Raw genomic sequence first — 20,509 nt, 5'->3', positions numbered from 1 at the left:
GTAGGGGGAAAGGGGGAGCATCTTATATAACATACCATTAATGTTGTGCTTATTGTGAGGCACATTGTGCTATATAAGCTTTGGAAATAAATCACAAGTACATCTGATAACCATTTGCATTAGGGATTTCTGTTTTGGGAAACCAAAGGAAAGATAAGTAAAAATGGCATTCTGGCAGGTTCTCTCTGGAGCATGTCCAAGCTTTTCTTCCTTCAAAGGTGTGCATCTTTACTTTGTCTCCTAAACCCCAAGGGTCCCCGTAAGACTTGGAACCAGGGGAACAATGGGCAGCAGCAGCTCATCCTGGGTAATCCCTTGTTCCTGTCTCCAAGGCCCCCCTTTTCTCTGACTTTTCAGTGAGTCAACAGCAGCCCCACTTTGGCGCATATCCTTCTTATAACGCTTTTAGAGAAGCAAAGCAGCCCGCCTAGGCTTTCTTCTGTTACTTTTTCTACCGTAAGCCCTTCCTTTGTTTCACTGTTCCCAGATTTAATGAATGTATTCTCACAAAAACGCTTTCTGAGGCTGCGTAGCAAGGAAGGGACAGGGCAGACTCATGCCCAGGCTTGTTAGGATTTATGTCTCTCTGCTCTACCATATAGAATAGGAGGATGTCGTGCATTGCTGGTTAAAAGAACCAGGACAATGTGGTTTCACAGCCTGGGACCACATGACGTATCCAAAAGAAACTGTATAATGTGTCTGACAATTCCATTGATACCTCATTTGCTATCATTTAAATTTCCTTCAAAAAAAAAAGATAAGGAAAAAGCCTTCATAACTCAAAAACTTTTGGGAACTGGGAGAACAAAGTAGCTAAGTTGTTGAGTTGGCTTCCTTCTCATGGCACATCGTCTTGCCATGTGTCATTATTTAAACAAGGTAGAGATCGAGAGCTGATGAAAATCAAAGTAGTTCTAGCTACCAGCCTGCTTTCATGTTATCTCTGAATTACTCTCTGCTGGAATAGGGTATATACTTTTAGCTGGTCACGAATAGACCTTCCTTGGAGGGTAAAGCATATATACTTTCTACCCAATTTTTGCAAGATCCTCCAAAGCCCATGCAGAAATTATTGAGCTCTGATATTCGCATGGCTCACAGTACCTCTGAAAGGGTGCTAAGAGACTGGTGAAAATGTGAGAGGAGTATCTGAAACAGACTCTTCTCTCCCTGTTTTCTGGGGATTTTTTTTTTCTAAAGAAGATACATTATTTCCCCTCTTTGAACCCTAGGATATCTGTAAAGCAGTTTAAGTATAAATACTACTTATGAATTCATCTCCCATGAACATGCTTTCAATGGCTAAATATGTCACCTAACAATCAACAAGGAGAAAGCATACAGGGCGCCTCTTTGTGACCTTGCACAAGTATCAACATTGTACATAATACATGTGCTGCTGCCATGCGTTTCTCTGCCCACATCCTTGATCTGTTGGAAAGGAAAGCTCAAAGGCTCTTCTCTGCTTGTCCGAAGAACCTGGAGAAGCTTAGGGGTTTGGGCTGGGATTTTGAGGACTGAGTTCTTTGCTTTAGGAATGTTGATCTTTAATCAAACTTTAATTCCACATGCCGGAGTGCTGCCAGGAATCTCCACCTAGATGCCCACTAATTACAACATCAGTTCAGCAGAGGAAGTTTTAAAGGGCTTGGCCTTAAAAATGTTCTTGGTTTAGAGAACCATCAACCCTTGAGGGGAAAGTAAAGCTTCTCCTGATGGTTGGCAGAGGACACGGGGCAAGTAGTGAGTAGAGATAGGTGCATGGCCCTGCTCACAGACCAAAACCCGATTTCCAGGAAGGAAGAAGGACGCGAGGTAGTGCTGGTCCATCCCTCTGCCAGGATGCTTCCTGGCTCCCATGCTCCAGCGCCCCCAGCAGTTGTATCAGATGTCTTGTCAAGTGAAGACAGTATACATGAGTTTACGGGGTTTAGAAAAGGCAAACAAGCTTCTTCCTGAACAGAAAAGCCATTTGATGTTGCTAAGCCAGTGCTGGTCGGAGTGTGGCCTATAAAACAGCAGCAGCAGCATCACCTAAGCACGTGAGGCATGCAGGTTCTCAGGCCCTTCCTCAGACCTATGCAACCAGGACCTCTTGCAGGGAGGGAGGTGCGGGAATATGCTTTTAAATCAGCTCTCCAGATCATTCACATGCCGTGCTGACATTTGCAAACCACTGTTAAACCTGTTCCCCAATCTCTGGTAAAGAAGGGTGTTGAACAAAAACCTCATGTCTATAAACCAGGAAGCTCTAAGAATATTAATGATTGAGACACTGAAGTGTGTGTAAGTTTACGTCTAAAGGACACATAAAGCACAAACCACAGAGGAAAAGAAATAAATGGAACTTCATGAAAATGAAAAGAATCTAGTCATCAAAAAACACCACTAAGAAAACAGATAGCCTACAGACTGGGAGAAAATATTTATGACACATATAGCTGACATGTACAAGAAGAGGCACTTCATAAAACAAGGTATAGAATGACCAATAATCATAAGCAATGGTGGTTAAAAGAATTTGTTGTCAGGGAAATGCAAATTAAAAGCACAATGAGATACCTCTGCACACTTATCAGAATGGCTAAAATTAAAAGGACCCCAACTATCAAAACTTAAGAAGATACTGGTTGAACTGTAAAATGCTCTAATGGCTTTGAAAAGTCATCTGGCAGTTTCTTAGAAAATTATACAACAGTCTATGATAAGATCCAGCAATTCCAGTCCTAGGTATCTGTCCAAGGATGGAAAACATGTATCCACACATTTGTAGTAGCATTATTGTAAATATCCAATACTGAAAACAACTCAGATGCCCAACTTAGGAAAATGGATGAGTAGTTTTCTGATCTACTCATAAAGTGGAAGACTAGTCAAGCAATGAAATAAAAAATTTTGATAAACATAATAACATGGATGCATCTCAAAAATAGTGTAATGAGTAAAAGAAGGCAAACACCAAAAATATTTAAGATTTATATGAAATTGTAGAATAGTCATAACTAATCAATAATGATAGGTATCAAATCAGTGCTTGCCCTGTGGGAGATTATCTGGGGAAGGTACAAGAGAGACATTTCGGGGTGATGGGAATATTTTGCATCTTGATATGCATTCATCAAAACTCATTCAATGATAAATTCATTGAGCTTTTTACTCTATGTAAATTATGTATGTAATATGGATAAGACATTTTTTCAGAAACTTCCATTTATTGAATACCCTGTCAAAAGTGCTATTCTGTTTAAATCTTTAAAGCAACTCTGGGGGTGGTGTTACTAGTCCTAATTTACAACGTCAGGTAAGTTGCTGCAAACCATATTGCTTGGTCATAGAAACAGAATTCAAAAGTAGGTCCCTTTATCTCAAAAACATCTTAACCATCAAGGTATATCTTTGGCATACATGCCCCTGGTTCCATTTTTAATTCCGGGTCAAGGGTGAGGCAACAGTCCCCTGGAGAGGCTTCCATAATGGCTAGTGGGGGGCAGTGGTTACTACATGGATGAATTATATATTTTCTGCTAACTTTAAGGGGGGGGTGAGATAAAAATTTAATAGCAAATGTTACTACTGCCCTCAGGGATCATTGGTTTAAAGCACTCCAACGCAGGTCTGTATTCTCAGTGTGATCCTTCTTGATTATGACACCTAATATAAATAGTTATATCAGAAACCATAAAACATGCTAATTTAGAAAACATGATACCATGACTGGCAGAGGCAATGCCATTTAACAAAGCGCACTAGAGTGGGACTGCATGGGTTCAGATGTACGCGCCTCCACATTCTGTTCTTGATGTAAGACCAGTGGCCAGGCACTGACCTGCTGGTAGCCTCAGTCTCTTCATTTGCAGGGTGGGGATGACTCTCTGACTATCTGATCTGCTTAACGTGAGCATTAAATAAAATTATGCTGGTAAAGTGCTAGAAGGTGCTGGTCTCTTATAATCCCTGTATAAATATTAAGCTACTATTTTTGGTTTTAGAGATCATATGAGCGATGACACTTCTAAACAAGAAAATAACATGATATTCTGTTTTATGTGGCCTCTCAGAATCACTGTGTATCTATGCATTTGCTTCAGCTGAAAGCAAAATACTATAGTTTTCTTTAAAAACAAAAAAAGGTATCCATTTTATTAAAAGAATTTGGAAACTCTCAAAGAATGGAGCCTGTGGCAAAAAAAAAAAGCATTTAATTAAATGTCAGAAATTGTGTTGAGGAAAAACTGTCATTAAATGTAGATGTTACATTTTATCTGACCAGAGTTATTGAAAGGGAGCCTGAAACTATTTAGCACATTTAAGGGATATCAACAGGGTTAATTGTCTTGGGAAGGAGTGCTGAAGAGCTGAATGCCTTTATTCACCTCTCCAATTTGTGATATTGTCGTATTAATTTCATGAGACTTGGGCATACATCTTTATTTTAGCTGTGCACTTTAGTCACAATTTCCATAAAGTTTAAAAGCCAAGGATATGACAAATATGTGCAAGGTAACAGTGCTTTTTCTATAAAGTCCAAATTTTTCTAGTACCAACCTGCTGTATAAGCAGAGAATCTCTGTATACCTCCAAAAAGGGTCACAAAAGGGGAGCTGCTTTTGAGGATAGTTTTTGTCATTGTTTCTGATTCTGATTGTCACCAGTAAGTGTGGGAAGGTGGGTGATTTGGGGTAAGAGCCCTTCAGATACTGGCAGAGGGGTGTGTGTGTGTGTGTGTGTGTGTGTGCACGCAAATGTTTATTTCCCCCTTTGGAATCTTTCTCATCAATAAAGTCTTATGCTGGTTTTATGCAAGTGCTAGTGTTTATGTGGATCACCTTTGTGCTTGTCTGTTTCCTCTGGATGTGGAAAGGATGGTTTTTATATTGTCTGTGTCTCCCGGCATGTCAGCAGAACTGTGGCTCACTTATCAAGTCTTATGACGGTCCTTCTCCTGTGATTTTCTTCAGCCTTCACTGAATTTCCTCTGAAATTCATCATGCATTGAAATTTCATCTCAGATAATAAATATCCTGGTGCCAAACATGAAAGCCTCAGCAGAACCACTTTGGTGTGAAAGGAGAAGCCTCTTGCTGGGAAACCCAGAGGGTAGCTTTGCAAAGCTGGCTTTGTTTGTTTCGTTATTCAGCCAATGTATGCCACGTACCTCCCATGAGCTAGGGGTTGGGCCAGCTTTGCTACTTTATATCTGCACGACACCTATTGACTCTTGGATATCAATATCCTGATGTGTACAATGGGAGTTTGGATCAGGTAAGCCTGAGAATATCCTAGATTTTACTGAATATCAAGTTTTATTTAATTTTACATAAACTGGTGATTAATGGTGATCCAACAACACTCTCTAGGCATGTTTAACCATTATCTGTAAGTATCAATTCCAACATGGAATATGAAGGTCCAAGCAGATTGACCTAAAGAAATTATAAAATTTCTATAAGCCTTCTTGTTCAGTTCTAGCACTTACTCTGTACTATGTGATTGTAGAATATCATTTATTGAGAAATTCTTATTTGAAATACAGTCTAATTTCCTTCTCTATATAGTCCAGAAGTGTTCTTTTTCTTTCTACCTCTTATAGTAGCTCTAATAAGGCTATTACATTTTTTAGATGGGGAAACTGAGGAAGAGAGAGGTTAACAAATTAATAGAATAAAAAACTCTGATTTTGAGATTGGTCCCTTAAAATTAATGTAAAGGGCTCAACTCTACTCATAAGAATTTTTTAAAAATATATTTTTTATTGATTTCAGAGAAGAATGGAGAAGGAGAGAGAGATGCATCAATGAAGAGAGTGAAGCACTGATTGGCTGCCTCCTGCATACACACTACTGGGGATTGAGCCCAGAACTCCAGCATGTGCCCTGACCAGGAATCTAAGCATGACCTCCTGGTTCATAGGTTGATGCTCAACCCCTGAGCCACAGTGGCCAGGGAACTCACAGGATTTTTAATCCTGAGCTAAAGCATATCTACTGAATGATGCCAGCTTCAATGTTCTTTGATTCTGCTTCTGAAGGTGGCAGCAACTTTTCTGCCTTTACAGTTTTGTTTCTAATTCAAATAGCTGCCATTTTAAGAATAGTCTTGTTTTGACAGTTACTGAAGAAAATATTTGTGTTTCTCCCCTTGAGCACTGTGTGTTGTAGTGTTTGTTTACTTGGGCTGAATTTTACCCAAGGCCTTGAAACTAACAAAATCTGAGCTGTTGTGTTCAAAACCATGTACACATTCAGCTCTTTTTTTTTTAAAATACATAAAATTATACTAGTACTAGAGGCCCGGTGCATGAAAATTCATGCACTGGAGGGGGTCCCTCAGCCCTGCCTGCCCCCTCTCACAGTCTAGGAGCCCTCAGGGGCAGGAGGTGACCAGGCTATCAGGGGAAGGCAACGCCCCTTCATACCTCTGCTGCTGCCACTGCCGGCAGCACAAGCCTCGACTGGCTCTGGTTACCTGAGCCTCTGGCGGCCCTGGGCAGCTGGGCAGGTGTCATTCAAGGCTTTCCTGCACCTCGGGCTGGCGCTGGGTGGCTGGAGGGCTGAGGGGACTGGGCGCCGCCATCTTGTGGCTGTGGGCTATCTTTGAGGACATGACAGTCAATTAGCATATTCCCTCCTTATTGGCTGTGGGTACCGCCATCTTTGTGATAGTGTGAGAGTCAATTAACATATTCCCTCTCTATTACATACTAGAGGCCCAGTGCACAAAAATTTGTGCACTCGCGGGGGAGGAGGGGTCCCTCAGCCCGGCCTGTGCCCTCTTGCAGTCTGGGACACCTCAGGGGATGACCACCTGCTGGCTTAGGCCCGCTCCCCAGGGGATTGGGCCTAAGATGGCAATCAGACATCCCTCTGGCAGCCCGACAGCCCTCGGGGGATGTCCACTTGCCAGCGGGGAGCGGGCCTAAACTGCAGTCGGACTTCCTTAGCACTGCTGAGGAGGCAGGAGAGGCTCCCACCACCACCGCTGTACTAGCAGTCATCAGCCTGGCTTGTGGCTGAGCAGAGCTCCTCCCATGTGAGAGCGCCCTGACCACCAGAGGGCAGCTTCTGCATTGAGAGTCTGCCCCCTGGTGGTCAGTGTGTGTCATAGTGACCAGTCATTCCCAGTCTTTCTGCTGTTAGGGTCAGTTTTCATATTACCCTTTTACTATATAGGACAGAGGTCTGGTGCATGGGTGCGGGCTGGCTGGTTTTCCCTGAAGGGTGTCTCGGATCAGGGTGGGGGTCCTGCTTAGGTGCCTGGCCAGCCTGGATGAGGGGATGATGGCTGTTTGCAGCTGGTCACACTCCCTTCAGGGTGGGGGTCCCACTTGGGTGCCTGGCCAGCCTGGATGAGGGGATGATGGCTGTTTGCAGCTGGTCACACCCCCTTCAGGGTGGGCATCCCCACTGGGGTGCCTGGCCAGCCTGGATGAGGGGATGATGGCTGTTTGCAGCTGGTCATACCCCCTTCAGGGTGGGGGTCCCCACTGGGGTGCCTGGCCAGTCTGGGTGAGGGGATGAGGGCCGTTTTCAGGCTGGCGGGTGACTGAAGCTCCCAATCTCTCCTTTTTTTCTTTTTTTTTTATTCTGAGATTTATTTACCATCTATGGCTGTCACTGGAGCTTAGAGCCGGCTTTAGCTCTGAGGCTCGGCTCCAGCTCTGAGACCTCGGCTGCTGAAAGCAGGTATCTGGGTTTGTTTGGGTTCTATAATTGTAACACTGTTGCGGTCCTGTTCGCTCCAGCTCTGAAGGCTGAAAGCAGGTTTCTGGGGTTTATTTACCTTCTATAATTGCAACATTGTTTCTTAGACTGCAGCTCAGAGGCCAGCAGCGGCAGGTGGGGAACCTTGGCTTCCTCCATCACTGGAGCAAGCAAGCCTCCTGTTTTCTTCAGCTGCCTGGCTGCCAGCCGCCATCTTGGTTGGCAGTTAATTTGCATATCTTGCTGATTAGCCAATAAAGTTACGGTTAATTACCATGTTTCTCTATTATTAGATAGGATTTTTTTTTATTTTTTGCTGTCATACTGTGATAGCCTTATTATTTTTTAATTTATTATTTAAGGTATTACAAATAGTAGTACATATGTCTCCTTTATTTTTCCCCATTGACCTCCCCCTGACCTCCCATACCCCCCCCCCCCCCAGTGTCTTGCATCTATTGGTTGTGCTTATATGCATGCATACAAGTCCTTCAATTGATCCCTTACACATTTAGCTCTTATTTGCTAGGTTAAAACACATACACACACACACACACACACACCCCATCACTGCCACTGTCGATGACAATGGCAAAATGGCCATTTTAACATTTCCTGAAATTTGACCTATCTTGCTTTTATAACTAAACTAGTATAACATAGGTTAAAAATCGATACACTGCACATTTACATCTACACGATGTACGATTTTCTCTTCAACTTGTTATTCTCCTTCACTTTGCTGTGAAATGCACCTCCACTTTCCCATTTTTTGTTTGTGATGCTTTCTCAAATGTTCACACCAGCATCTTCTTCATATTTAGCCAGGACCACAGAGTTGATCTATGTCTATGCCATATATTTTGGTATATTTTGTGAGGATTAAACAGGAATAAATGTGGAAACACTTTGAAACTTCTTACCCCCATTGCTTAAAGAATCGTCCAAAGCCCTTAATGTACAATACACAATACCCCCATTTATATTCTGCCTTCTTGCATCATCTCTGCTGTTTTTCTACCCTCTGCCTAACCCCAGCCTTTCCACCAGCTACAGTGACCTTCTCCATGTTTTCAGAAATATGCCAGGTCTTTTTAAATCACCACTCCTTTGCACCTGCTGCTCCTTTTGACCAAAGTGCCCATCCCCACCTACTTCCCCTCAAAAAAAAAAAAAAAAGAAAAAGAAAAAATAGAGTAACCCCTCACCTTTTAATATTCAATTCATGGAGGTCTTCTGAGACTCCCTTGAGTCATATGTCACTCCGTCCTTTTTAATCCATTGCATCTTTTTCACCTCTGCATTATAACTCTTCACTATGAAGAGAAGTCATTATAATTGTGTTTATAAATCAATCTCCGTTAATATAATGCAAGCTCTTCAAGATAGACATTCTTGTTCTTATGAATGTATCCTCTAGTTCCCAGCTTGGCCTGGCAGGTAGTAGGTATTCAGCAGATACTGGAATGAGGGAGGGTGGCATAGTATATTGTAGAATGTATTTAGTTTCGAAATAAGTCATTTTTCTCCTGGTTTATCGGTTCTCTTTGGGATTTCTTATTTTATTTTTGGTTATTTTTATGTTGGTAAGCTAAATCCTTATGGTTCAGAAGAGAGTCCATAAATAGCATCATGGAAAGGTAAATTATGAGAGTAATATAAGCCTGGAAAGGAGAATTCGTGAGGTTACCTCGAGAATGAAACACAGGGGCAGTTAAGTACAGTTGGTTGCTTCTGGTCAGGAGAGTGAGGAAGTAAATGCTATTTTTTTTTATTTTTTGCTCTGTACTTGGTGTTCTTTTGAGGAAAACATTTATACAAAGGAATCCGTTCTGATTTCCAGGTCAGTGCCTACTGATCCTGAAAGACTAATTTGTCAAAGTATATTTAAAAAGTATAAACATGACTCTATTTGAATATACAAGGAGTATATATCAAAGGTTTTATTCAACTCATTAATGAATGAGAATAATAGAGATAGAAAAGCTGAATCCAAGAGCGTTTAAAGTAACTAAGTATCTGTAGACCACCTCAAAAGGTGTTTGGAAATGAATTTGAATTAGAGACAAAACCAATTAGTCCTATGGAGAACTCAAACTGTAATTGAGATTATCTTTCTCCAGGCTTTAAGACTTTGTTAGAAACTACCTTCTCAAACTCTATTGAAATAGAAACTAGCAAAGTAAAACACTGGTTCATTCTCCCAGAGAGGTAAGAATCCTTGAGTGAGACTGTGGAACAAGGTGCAAGTCTCACTTTGTACACATTTCATTCTCTTGGTTTCCAAGTTTTGGATAACTTTTGTTCCTAAAAGAAGTTCAAATATTATTTCATGAAAGTTTCCCTTATCCTCTCAGCATGATTTTCTCTTGCTTTGCCTGTGTTTCCATAGCATACCTCTATCACAGCAATAACAACAGTTTTAAATTATTTGTTAATTGTTCTTTTTAAATTATTAATTGCTTGCTTTACTTCCCCACTAGAAGTAAACAGGCCTGTGTACAGGCCTGTTAATATAGTAAATTCTGTGTACAGGCCTGTTAACATAGTAAATTCTCAACGTATTTGTTGAATTAATGATTTCTGTGTACAGGCCTGTTAACATAGTAAATTCTCAACGCATTTGTTGAATTAATGATTTAAAAGTTTGAAACTAATTCAAAAGTTATTGGTTGTTTTTATAAGGCAGAGACGGTAAATTAGAGATGGGAATGCAGGAGGAGGAGAAAGATCAGTAAGTGGATAGCTAGAAGGGAAAAACTCAAATCTCCTACAGAATCTGTTGATGTGGCAATTCTCAAGTTGTTCAGTAAATAGCTGGGTGAAACTCTGCTATCTATTAATGCAGCTACATTCAGATGTTAATGGAAATAGAATTCACATAGAAGTAATGCCAGGTGAAATGACCTATGGAAACTTCATCTCTTTATATCTTTTGTAAATCTTTCTTCATAATGACAAACATACTTCTTAATGAAACAAAAGGGAAGGTTCCAGGGCAAAAAATGCCCTCCTATTTATTTCATACCTGGGGCTAGGAAATGATGCCACTTGCACTTTTTTAAAACCCATGATCATCAACACTTTTTTCCTGCTGCTAGAGTGGCCCTCTCCCACACAGACCATATGCAAGCACAGTGCCTGGAAACTGGGATGCTTTTTGGTTTGGTTCTTTTAGAAGAAAGCTTAGCGTTCTGTCCAGCTTTAAACATCTAAAAACTTCTGACAAATCAAGAGAAGTTCAGTAGTCCTAACAGTGTTTGACATCTATGTGTGTGTTTTTTGTGTTAATAGTATATGCCCCCACCCCCTCAATCAAAGGTCTTTATCTGAAGCAGTTCCAAATGGGTTCCTATTGATATAACTGGAACACCAGTTAAACTTAGCTACATGCTGACAAACACACTTAGGCAGATTTTTGAAGTTACTGTTCTGATGCTTCCAGGTGATCACAGGACACCAGAGCCCATGAGGACTCCTCAGCTGTCCTTGAACTCCTCCTCATGTTGAATTTGACCACTAAGGGGTTCCACACGGAAGGTCAAGTATTACTTTCTATATGACTAGCAAAGGGGCCAGAAATAAGGTGGCATGGCAGATTAATGACCTTGAGGCATAGGAGGACCCATGCCCTGCCTGAAAGGGATTAGCACTACTCAGCTCCCGCTGGCTGTTTTGGGATACTGAAGTGAGCCTAAGGTTTTTCAAGGCTATCTTTTATGAGACTGGAAATGCAGATTTTTATACACAGTCTCCTGATCTTCAGAATGGTCTGTGGACTAAGTGAGATGAACTGGCAGGCTCCGTCCACGTGGGAGCCAGTTTACCACCCAAGCCTAGGCATGGAAAACACGAGCCATATTTATAGCTTCCTAATTGGTCTCCCTGCAACCATCCCTATCCTCTCGTCTGTGCAATGGCAGCTAGAGTGATCTTTTTAAAATGCAGCCCTAATCACGTCTTCTCTCTGTTTACAACCCTTCCGCAGCCTCCTGTCAGAGTTAAAGGCTAAAGGCTTTATTAAGGTTCTGAGGCTCTTCCTGGTCTGCAGGGTTACACCTGCGACCACACTTCATCTCGTTCTTTCTGTCCCCTTTTCTGTGACTCCTTTGGTTCCCTAAAGCACATCACTAGCATCTCCAGCCTCTGCCAATGCCAGCCCACTACCTGGGATGCTCTTCAAGCCCCACCCCCATACTTGCTCTTCATTTAGGGAAGTTTTAAAAAAATCTTTATTGTTGAAAATATTACATATGTTCCCTTTTTTCCCCATGACCCCTTCCAGCTCACCCCCGTCCCTCACCCGAGGCCTTTGCCACCTTGTTGTCTACGTCATGGGTTATGCAGCTATGCATATAAGATCTTTGGTTGATCACTTCCATTTAGGGAACTTTTGTACACCTTTTAGGGCTCCCCTGTGCTGTAAGAGGACTTCATTAACCCCCTCCACTGGCCTGGATTCATCCTCTTTATATGCAGCCCATGTGCCCTGGTCCTCCGACATCATAATGTACCTCAGACCCTATCCTATGATCACAATTTTCTACTAAATCTTAGTTTTTCTTAGTGGACAGCAGGATGTTTGGATGGTTTATCTTCAGCACCCGCACAGTGTCATGTACATTGCATAGAGATGGATGAATATGCATTGACTTGGCCTTGGACTCCCATTGCCTGTGGTAAGCGTGGGAATGCTGTGAGGGTATATGACTGCAGAAGGGGGAAGCTGTGGCTTTCCCATAGTGATCTCTAGACTGGTGTTTTCTCTCTCTCAGTCTGTGAAAAGCCCAGTCTTTGAGAGGAGGCAGTTTCTTGCAATGATTTTGCTTTTTCTATGAATGAACTTGTTTTGCTTTCTGAAAAATAGGTCTTAAATTGTTCTCTATTCTTCCTGAAATGCTCTCACTGGTCTTTTAGAGAGGGGAGGGGCGGTAGTGAAGAGGAACTGAAAGGACTCTAAAGAACACAAGCACGTTGTCTAATTTCGTGTAGCCTAGTGGTTGAAACCTCTGTACCTCAAAGGCTTTTAACGTGAATAGAAAAATATGATGCCTTCAGTAGGCAAACATTTTCTGAAAAGAAAAACATAAAACATTTCATTCCCCTGCACTTAGACTAAGAACAGAGAAGAGCGTAAACAACTGAGTAACACAATAATATAAATCTAGATACATTGAGGGCAGCCAGTGGGGACAGATGGTCAAAGAGAATGAAGGGGATCCAGAGAGAAAGGCTGAGAGATAGATAAGAATTCCTACTTTCTTCTCTTTTGTATTTCTTTCCTCCCATGAGTGACATAGAAGTCCTGACAGCTGCAAATTGTTTACTGAGAGCATCATGGGATAGAGCGGTGAGCTGAAGAGGAGAGAGCCGAAATGCACGTGGTAGCTCCTTTACCTGAGACATGATTGTACACATGAGTCATTTAAATCACAGTGCAGGAGCCACTGGCCATGTGTGGCTATCAGACACTCCAAATGTACACCATGGGTCCAAATGGAGATGAGTGCCAAGTGTAAAGTACACACAAGATTTTCAAGACTTAGAACTATATATATACTAGAGGCCCGGCGCATGAAATTCGTGCATGGGTACGGTCCCTAGGCCTGGCCTCAATCAGAGCCATATTCCCTCGCTACTGGCAGCTGGCCCCACTTCCCACTGCAACCCACCCCCAGTTCCCCATTCACCATCGGGTGATTGGAGCCTACCGGTCAGGGGGGAGGGACCAAGAGATTGGCTGGCAGGCCCAGATCACCCGATCAGGGCCTGCAGGCTGGGGGAAGCTCCTGCATTGAGCTTCTGCCCCCTGGTGGTCAATGCATGTCATATTGACTGGTGGTTTTACCCTTCGTTGATTTGCATATTACCCTTTTATTATATAGGACTAGAGGCCCGGTGCACAAAAATTTGTGCACTTGGGGTGGGGGGGTTCGGGTCCCCCAGCCCGGCCTGTTCCCTCTCGCAGTCTGGGACCCCTCCGGAGATAACGACCTGCTGGCTTAGGCCTGCTCCCGGGTGGCAGAGGGCAGGCCCAATCCCTAGGTGCAGCCCCTGGTCAGGCTCAGAGCAGGGCCGATTGGGGAGTTGGGGCGCCACCCCATCATGCACAGAGCAGGGCGGATTGGGAGGTTGCGATGCCACCCTCAGTCACGCTCAGGTTAGGGGGGGTTGGGGCACCGCCCCCTGTCACACTCAAGGCAGGGTTGATGGGGAGGTTGCGGCGCCACCCCCTGTCACGCACAGAGCAGGGCCAATCAGGGGGTTGGGGCACTGCCCCCTGTCACTCACAGAGCAGGGCCGATCAGGGGGTTTGGGCGCTGTCCCCTGTCACGCTGATCCAGTGCCAGGAGGCCTCTCGGCTCCACTGATCCCAGTGCTGGGAGGCATATTACCCTTTCACTATATAGGATAGAGGCCTGGGGGCCGGCTGGTTTGCCCTGAAGGGTGTCCTGAATCAGGGTGGGGGTCCCCACTGGGGTGCCTGGCTAGCCTGGGTGAGGGGCTGAGGGCTGTTTGCAGCTGGTCACACCCCCTTCAGGGTGGGGGTCCCCACTGGGGTGCCTGGTCAGTCTGGGTGAGGGGCTGAGGGCTGCTTTCAGGCTGGCGATTGACTGAAGCTTCCAACCGCTCCTTTTTATCTTTTTTTTTTTATTTTTTATTCTGGGCCAGCTTTAGCTCTGGCTCTAGCTCTGAGGCTTCTGCTGCTGAGTGTTCTATAATCAAAACAATGTATAACTCCAGCTCTGAGATCCCGGCCATTTGTTTAGCTTCTATATTTGTTACAAAGTTTCAAACTGCCGGCTCAGAGGCCGGCAAGGCAGGCGGGGAACGTTGCAGTCTGCAGTCACTGAAGCAAGCAAGCCTCATGTTCGCTTCCAGCTGCCTGGCTGCTGGCCGCCATCTTGGCTGACAGTTAATTTGCATATACTCACTGATTAGCCAATGAAAAGGGTAGCGGTCATACGCTAATTACCATGTTCCTCTTTTATTAGTGTAGATATGTGTGTGTGTGTTTGTATGTAATAAAATATCTCTAATGACTTAACAGCTTTATTGAGATATACTTCAATTGTGCAATTCACCTATTTCTCAAATGTTAAATAATGATTATATGTTGAAATGGCAAAAGTTTTGATAAATCAGGCTACAATATGTTATTAAAACAGGTTTCACTTTTTATTTTTATAGTTTAATGTGGCTGCATGAAAATTTAAGGTACAATACGTGTCTCATTATATTTCGATTGGACAGCTTTGACTTATAGATCAAATGGATTACAAGTATATGGCTGCTGCAGAAAATGCAATCAAAAACCCTTTAGCCAGCCCTGACTGGTTTGGCTCAGTGGATAGAGCGTCGGCCTGCGGACTGAAGGGGCCCAGGTTCGATTCCAGTCAAGGGCATGACCTTGGTTGTGGGCACATTCCCAATAGAGGGTGTGCAGGAGGCAGCTGATTGATGTTTCTCATCGATGTTTCTAACTCTATATCCCTCTCCCTTCATCTCTGTAAAAAATAAATAAAATATATTTTTAAAAAGACAAAAAAAACCCTTTAGCCAGTTGATACATATCCTTTGCAAAGTTAGACATTCTGTGGCTCTGCTTCTCTTCTTCTACTCTTAACCAAGAATATGTTGGGAGACAACACCCTCTCTCTCTCTCTCTCTCTCCCTCTCTCTCTCTCTCTCTCTCAGATAGAAAATGATATTGGTGACTTTTGATTAGCAAAAGTCAGGAATGAAAATGGTATAATCCCCATTTTCTAGACGTAGACATTATCTTTGTACCAAATGATGAATCTCATTTGGTACAAACATAAATCAGCTATATTTATGTCAGTTAACTTTTCCCAGATGGTCATAGCTAAGTGGCTGTATTTTCCTGTTCAAATGTTTCCATCGATGTCCTGGGAGCCCTGCTGGACTCTTGGAACTGATGTGTTTCATTCTTGCCACAAAGCTCTACATAAATAACTCCTCAAAGGACTGGACACAGTGAAGTGAGTCAAAAATTAATACTGTGCTTTTTTTTTTCCTGGCAAAAGCAGGAACTTCATTCTCTTGTCGCCTGGACTGTGTATGGGAATCGAGGCTGCAATCAAGTTTTGTAGGTGCACCTAGGTTTTACATAGCTCTTTTAAAACTGCATGTACATTTTCTTTTATTATCCCTGTGAAGGAAAATAATTAGAAACCCAATCTTCAAGAAAATAAGTAAACTACCACTGGCACTCTTTAATAATCTGAACTCTCCTGAAATTCTGCTCCTTGTGGGCCTGAACTTTTCATTTCTTTATGCTTCATGCGATCTTTGCGTTGAATAGACTGAGGGCAGACTAGTGGGTGACCTTGACCTTGCCTTGGCTGACCATGTCAGGGCCACCCCCAAGTGGAGGCAACTGTGCATATGCATGCCCAGGCCGTACTCATGACCAGGTAAACATATTTCCGAGCTATGTCCCATGCATCAGCATTTTCTTAGGTCCTTGGAGAGATTCCAGTATACAGCCAAGTTAGAGAAACACTGCCTTTAAGATTATCTAGCCCCATTGTTTCAAACACTGGGGAAGCAGCAAAACACTTGTACGCATGAAATGTTACGTGCAACCTTGGTAACAGCTGTGCTGCTCTCCGAAGCAAGGCTGGGTCTGAAGCCCACCACATGGCCTGTCCCTGGGTCCCTAACCTGCTTGGTGCCTATGGGGCTTCTTTGAAACCACAGGGCTCCCTGAAGCACCGATGGAAAGCCACATTATGCGAAGTCCTCACTTGATAGGCTAGCACAGTGGTCGGCAAACCGCGGCTCGCGAGCCACATGCGGCTCTTTGACCCCTTGAGTGTGGCTCTTCCACAAAATACTACATGCGGGCGCGCACATACAGTGCGATTGAAACTTCGTGGCCCATGCGCAGAAGTCGGTTTTCGGAAAGGAGATGAAACAAGTATACAAGACGAGTGTGGATGGGAGAGTTGGAAGGGGTCGACCTCAGCGAACGTACCTCAATCAGCTTGAGGACGTTTTTAGCAAAGGCCAGCTTAGGAGTACCCTAATTCAGTTAATAACAATGAACTTACCTATATAGTTTAAGTTTAAAAAATTTGGCTCTCAAAAGAAATTTCAATCGTTGTACTGTTGATATTTGGCTCTGTTGACTAATGAGTTTGCCGACCACTGGGCTAGCACTTGCCCAAGGAGACCTTCTTCCTCTTCTCCCTTCATTCTTTCTCGTCTACCTCCCACTCTCTTTTTTCTGAAGACTATAGCTAGTTCAGGTGCAGGAACATGATTCAAGTCTTACGTCTTGAATTGGCAGAGTGGCCTTGCCTCTCCTCACTTCAGAACCCCCCCAAAGCCCTGGAGGCGGTGAGAAGCACACAGCTCCCCAGGCACCAAGTATTGCTGGGGAAACTGAATAAATGATGCCTGACAAATATGTGTGCTGCCGTTTTTCATATGCATGCAGATGCCACTGTGAGGAAAGGAAAATAATTTCAATTCAAAGTGTTAATGTATACATACCAGCCTTTTTTCATTCTGCATTTTATCCATCAATAACAGCAATATTAACAGCCCGTACTGAGCATTTACTATGTGCCACATGCTGCATTTAGTGCTTTATGTGAGTATTTTATTGAAGCATCATAAGAGCTCTAAGAGTAAAAATTGATTAATTATCTCTACGTGAGAAACAGAGTCAGGAAGGTTTAGTGATTGGCTCATTTTTATATAACTAAGGTTGTTCTGAGTCTAAAACTTTGCCCTTAACACTCCACATGCTTGCCTGCTTCTCGACAGATAACTGATAGAAATATTTTCTTCAACAATCACATTTTTTAATCTTGAGAAATTGATTATGTAATATTTCAAGCATGAAGTATAGAGAATAATATAATCAACACCCATAAAATACCACTGTGCTCTGCCAAATCATAACACTTGGTCATAATAGTTCAGATATTTTTTGTGTGTTTATTGTTGATTCTGTTACAGGTTTCCTCCATTCCCCCTGCCCCCTTTGCCTCCCTCCTCCCTATTGCCGCCCCCTCCTTGGCCTCCACCACATTATTGTCTATGTCCATGGGCTATGCATATATGCATATATATTCTTTGGTTGATTGCTTCCCATCCTCTCCTCTGAGATCTGTCAGTCTGTTCCATGTTTCCATGCCTCTGTGCTTATTTTGTTTGTCAGTTTATTTTGTTCATTAGTTTTCACATATAAGTGAGATCATGTGATATTTGTCTTTCTGTGACTGGCTTATTTTACTTATCATAATAGTCTTCAGGTCCATCCATGCTGTCACAAGGGGTAACAGACAACCATTAGCAATATATCTTTTTCAACAACACATGTTCTTGTTTGTATTATTATTATTTTTTTAGAGACAGAGTAAGGGAGATGAATATAGAGAGAGAAACATCATAGATCTGCTGCTTCCTGTACTCCCCCACCCCACTGGGGATTGAGCCCCCAACCTGGGCATGTGCCCTGATTGGGAATCAAACCAGTTCCTAGTTCAATGCTTAACTGCTGAGCCACACTGGCCGGGCAATCACATGTTCTTTTTAAAGGGATCTTCATTTTCAAGAGGGCTGAACATCACTGCTCTGCAGCATACTACTTTTTATGCTGTTCCCTGTTTGCTTAGTGAGCTCTGGACATAGCTCAACCCTTCAATTAATGAAAGGGTTACAAATCCCATGTCTATAGGGACAAGGAGGAACATCCCACTAATGAGTGAAAGGGCTCAGTTTGATCTTAAGCAAACTGAAAGGTCTGTATTGTCATCTTATTTTTCTGAAAGATGGTGATCTCCAATACCAGCCTGTTATCCCCCAACCCTTTTGTTAGAAATGTAGCTACCAAAGCACTTCTCTTCTATTTAAAAACAACAAAAGAAAGCTACCAAGAGCAAGGCAGTCAATGGCGGTAGCCATTAGACTTCAGTGTCAGCGATATGGTAGGGAGCGGTGGGGCTTGGGGTAGCCTGGAGTATACATGTTCCCTCTAAATGGGGCAGCCAATAATTCAGCTCTAAAAGATTGTGGGTGGTCCTGTGTATTCAGACCTTTAGTGTTTTCTGGAGAACCTAGAAAATTGGATTTTTATGTGAAATATTTCTATTTCCCCAAGTCGACTTAAATGATATAAAAACACTTACAGAGGTCAAGCAAATGATGTTTTCAATCTAGTTCTGGCTTGGGGCTTCCCGGTCACAACCTTTGGAAGAAACAAACAGAAGCAAAATTGCAGAAAGCAGGACAAACCTAGCAATGTTGTCAGCTGGGCCTTGAACCAAAAGCGCACAGGTTTCATTCATGCACAATTCCTGTACCTTCCAGGATCTCAGCTTGTCGCTGCTCTGTGTCAATGACAACAGGTGGCTGTAGTCCCTCCTTGCAGGCTGACTGGGGCTCTCAGTGACCAGGAGAGTCGAGGTAGCAGTGGGCATCCTGCCACGGCTCAGTTTCTCATTAACTTTCGCTGGCTGAGCCCTTCAGCATGCAGGGAACGGGCAGCGTGGCTGCGGAGACAGCACACCTCCCAGATAAGGGGAACAGAAGGTTGTGGGCAATGTTTTTGCTTCCTGTGGTGGGAAAGCCTTCCAAGGAGCTATCAAAAAATCCATCGGCCTGCCAAAATTCTGCCTCATTGGCCAAATGTGAATTGATCTTTTCTGTGTTTACCAGGATATTTCCTCTTTCTAGCTATTTCAGTTTACTTTTTAGCGTTCCAAGTGAAATGGCAGACTCCAGAAGAGATGGAACTTGTAATGCAACTCTTTTTTTGTTTTGTTAATCCTCACCTGAGGATATTTTTCCTTTTTTTTTTTTTTTAAAGAGAGAGTAGGAGGGAGAGAGTGTGGTGGGGAGAGGGAGAGAGAGAGAAACCTCCATATGAGACACAATGATTGGCTGCCTTCCACATGTGCCCCTACCTGGACAGGGATGGAACCTGAAACCCAGGTACTTGCCCTTGACTGGGAATTAAACCCAAGACCCTTTGGTGCAAGGGCCAAAGCTCTAACCACTGAGTACACAGGCCAAGGCTGCAATGCAACCCTTTTGTGTTGCAAATATGTGAATTGGGACCTATCCAGGAGAGAAGAAAGATGCAAAGGGTGCCCTCTAAAGGTAGCCAGAATAGAACTGAGTCTTCCTGATTCGTAGTTCATTTTCCAGCGATTCTCAAATCTGGCTGTGCCACAGAATCTCGTGAATAGCATTAAAAGCCAGCTGTGCAGCTCATCTGGACCAACGGAATTATATACCAGGTGGGAGGACTAGGAATGTGTGATTTTACAGGTCTCTGGGTCCCTCACTCTAAGAATCTTTCCATGGGCAGGTAGTTGGGAATCATTGACTTCTACTTGTGACTCCACACCCAGAGATGTGGGGACTAACTGAGATAATTTATTTAAAAGCATTTAGTCCAGTACCAGGACTTAGGACTCAGTAAATCATACAGACTAACTGAATTTTAGTGCAGACATTCTTTTTTTTTTTTTTAAATATATTTTATTGATTTTTTACAGAGAGGAAGGGAGAGAGATAGAGAGTCAGAAACATCGATGAGAGAGAAACATCGATCAGCCGCCTCCTGCACATCCCCCACCGGGGATGCGTCCGCAACCCAGGCACATGCCCTTGACTGGAATCGAACCTGGGACCTTTCAGTCCGCAGGCCGATGCTCTATCCACTGAGCCAAACTGGTTTCGGCTAGTGCAGACATTCTTAGGACAACTCCCAGGACTCACATTTCTCTGTAGTATTTGATCTTAAGGCAGAATGGGTTACTTTT

The sequence above is a fragment of the Myotis yumanensis genome, unplaced genomic scaffold (genome assembly GCF_028538775.1).
Source record: "Myotis yumanensis isolate MYYU_CA2020_CCGP unplaced genomic scaffold, mMyoYum1.0.hap1 SCAF_5, whole genome shotgun sequence".
NCBI lineage: Eukaryota > Metazoa > Chordata > Mammalia > Chiroptera > Vespertilionidae > Myotis > Myotis yumanensis.
The sequence above is the reverse complement of the archived record's forward strand: the minus strand, read 5'-3'. Positions refer to the sequence as shown.